This window comes from Nicotiana attenuata, chromosome 2, assembly GCF_001879085.1.
Source record: "Nicotiana attenuata strain UT chromosome 2, NIATTr2, whole genome shotgun sequence".
NCBI classification, from domain to species: Eukaryota; Viridiplantae; Streptophyta; class Magnoliopsida; order Solanales; family Solanaceae; genus Nicotiana; species Nicotiana attenuata.
In genome coordinates this window covers 23239852-23243784 of record NC_031990.1, presented here as the reverse complement: position 1 = coordinate 23243784, position 3933 = coordinate 23239852, and positions in this window count along the sequence as shown.

Genomic DNA, 3933 nt, shown 5'->3' with positions numbered 1-3933 from the left:
TACTTATTTTGTCTTAAAATCAACAAAAAGAATTACTCATGATCATTAATTTCCATTACTAATTTGACATGAATTGGAAAGAAATATCTTCGATTGTTACGGAACAAAAAACATTCTTATTCATAGTCTCAACCCATGTATTGGAATCTAAAGCTATTTAACTCATCCTCTTCTTCATCTCCTATATAAGTACTGGATTCTCTTTCGGATAGGTCCTGAAAGGATAAGGAAGGCTGGAATACCAACAGATGTAGTTCCCATTTTGGAAACGTTCAGTGCCTATGCCACTGAATGGGTAAGTCGCCAATTCTTGAACCATGTAATGTACTTTATATGCTGGGTTATGGGCTAATTCATTTGACATATACATCTATGTCACTTTAATCTTTTGTTTCCTTCACCTTCAAAGATGACTCATCGTTTATTTGACCAAATGTTCATTAGGCTATGCCAAAAGTCTTCAACGGTATTGAGCCAAAACTGTGATTTCCAATGGTTACAATAAGACCACAATTGTAATATAACAAATTCCAAGATTTGCTAATCCCAAAACAAACAATACAACAAAATATTTCATCCCACAATTATTATTCCTTATCATACAAATCAAACGACCACTTAGGACCCGTTTGGGCATAGATTTTATTAAAATATATTTAGGGTTTTTTTGGCAAATACATATTTGGTCATAGATTTTATCTACATTTTGGTAAATTTCCAAACCTAAATCCCAAAACTAGCTCAAGGCCCAAAATATCACTATTACTTTTTTTAAAGATTGTCACAAACTTTTGTATTTTATAAAAGAGCCCACCATTTATTATTTTGTAACAATGCTGATTCGTCTTCTCGGTCATCTGATAGTTATTATGTAGTTCATTATAAAAATAATTATTTTGTACCAAATTTATTTATGTTCAGAATTATGATTTGCAATAATAAAATTATTGTTGGATATTTATGATAGTTTTTAGAACTTATGAATATACGTCGTGTTTAATGCTTTTCTTTTTAAAAAAGTAAAATATATTTTGAAAATTATCTACTAGCTTAGTGTGATAAAGGATAGAGTGGAAATTTGAGATAATGAGGATAGAGAGGGGACAACATATATATAGAGTATTACTAAAAAGATAATAATTGCAAAAGTCTCACGTTTCTTTCTTGCTTTATATTTTTCGTTGATACCCTCTTCAACACTCACACGCAAACTCCTACTTTGACTCTCAATAAAGATATAAAGAATCAAATAAGAATAGGAAATTTAAACCGTAGCCGCAATTCAGCTTACGAAAGCCTTTGCCTTTTTCTTTCCATACTCTAGTACAAGTGAGCTGAGCTGAGGCCATTTGCTTGTGAGACTATCTTCTCCTTTTCTATATCCTTTTGCCTCTTTACATATAAATTTAAGCTTCGTGTTGAAATACTGAGTTCAAATGAACCCAGTACCAAAGCGTCGGATCTGCCTTGATGGCGTGGATATAATTTTTTCACCTTTAATCAAAAGTTGCGAATTCGAACCTTAAAAATAAAAAAATTCATGATAGAAAGCGTTTCTCTTTAAATATATAGATTTTCTATGATATGAATTTAGATTAATCTGATCCAACAAATTATGAATACAAAATGATTAGACAAAAAAATAGTGGAAAAAGCAAGGGTACCTTTGATGGAATCAGAATTCTATATCTAAGTAATAATATAAAGTAAAATTGGAACTATTAGACTGCAAATTCTAGGGTTGTTCATGGGTCGGGTTGGTTCGATTTTCTAATTACCAAACCAAATCAATTGTATCGGGTTATTAAATCTAAAGGCCAAACCAAACCAATAAAAGTCGGGTTTTTCAATTTCGGTTTTTTTCGGGTTTTCGGGTTTTTTCGGTTTTTTTTCCATAAAGTCTTCATAGCACAAAATATAGAATTTGTGCTCCAAATACTTCTTTAATCCTAGTAAGATAGAACTATATAAGGTGTTTTTCGATAAAATAACATAAATATGAGATGAGTCATGGCATTGTACTAAAATATTCAACAATAAAGACAATAAAATCGCATAAAATAAGCATTATTAATAAGCCATAATGAAAACAAACATAATTTAAAACTACTAATAAGTTTTGCATTTTATCTAAACCGCGGAAAAACTAAAAAATAAATATTCAACACTATTTTCATTCATAGTACAATTGAATTGAATGTCTTTTATTAGCATTAGTATTAGTTTGATATTGATTTAGGATTTATTTGAGTTACTAACATTTATGAACCATAAAACTTATTGATTCATCCAAAAATTATAAGTCCAAGCTTGAAATAATACGTGAAAAGATAAAACTATGAAAAAGCTAATTAAAAAATATTTATAAACTACACTATAATAAATATTTTTATGGGTTAAATATATTTAAAACGTCTATACATATAATGTCGGGTTGGTTTGGTTTCGGTTTGACTTCTTTTAGTTAAAACCAAATCAAACCAAACCAAATATGGTCGGGTTTTTTTTCTCGGTTTGATTCTGATTATCGGATTTGTGCGGTTTGTCGGTTTTATTTGTACACCCCAAGCAAATTCTATCCCTTTGTTAATTTATTGTTGATTTGTTTTTGTTCTAGTTTTTCATTGTGTCGTAAAATTTGATTTAATTGCTGAAACGTAAGTTAGTCTAAGTTGCCTTCTCCCTACGCAATTGAGCTTCTTCAATTGTCAATTATAGGAGGCATAAATTTCCTGTCTAATCAAAAATCTGAACTGTCTCATATTATCTCACCCCCCCCCCCCCAAACCCCACCAAAAACAATCCCTCAATTCTCCCTACTATTTTTCGCTAATTCAACATATGTAGTAGTGGGAACTGTCTTACTTTAGAAATAAACTTTTTGGTTAACTTTTTTGACAAGAAAAGAAAATGGTCTTTCAAGTTGAATTTATATATCTATTAATGGGCCAACATTTTAAAACTTAGTTAATATGAAAAAATAATTGTAGCACGGCAAGAGAGGTTGCAATCAAGAAGACAGACTTTGCTATGGAGAGGTGAGAAGATACAATTAAGGTGAGACGATATCTCCCAAACTTGGAATTGTGAGTAATAATAGTGAGACAAGGAAGATCTGAGCAAATCTCCAAATGGAACATCACTTAAAGTTGGCCTACCCTTCTTATTCCACTTGCCTACACCTTTCATTTTTAACACAATCCCTCCTCACCAAATGACAAATTTCCCACACTCAATTGAGTGATCCTCTCTGTTTCAAAAGAATATGGAATGACTACTTTATTTTGCTAGTGATATGCAAATTTAAATTAAAGACAGGAACTTAAGATTCATAAAATAACTAACTTATCATGACTAGAGGTGGTAAAATAGATCAAATTAAAAATAGTTATCCCTATATTATCCAATAAAAAGTGGGTATGATAATAATTTTTTAAAAACGAAATAAATATGGATAAGAATCATATTATTCACTTAGAAAATGAATGACCAATGGATAAGTAGTGAATTTAAATTTTACATTGTAAAGATCCAAATTGGGTGTTCCTCAAGCTTGGAATCTCCTAGAAGTGATCGTATTTAAGAAGGCATGAATAATATGTGTCACGCCCCAAATTCGAGGGACATGACCGGCGCCCGACCGGGTAGCCCCAGCCAAGCGAACCTAGATGCCTTTCCTAACCCACATGTTACCCCATGTTTTCCTTACTCAATTATTCCAAGAATTTGCCAAATAATTAATTAAGAACACTTTTTAATTTACAAAACACATACATACTTACATAATAGTAATGAAATCACCAACTCGTTACCAATGTATGAAAACACGGATCTACACAAGTTTCTAACCCACATCTACTGTCGACGGAGCCTCTAATAGTACAACAGGATAATACAGTATTTGCCGGTAACAAGGCTCCGGCTATACCTTAC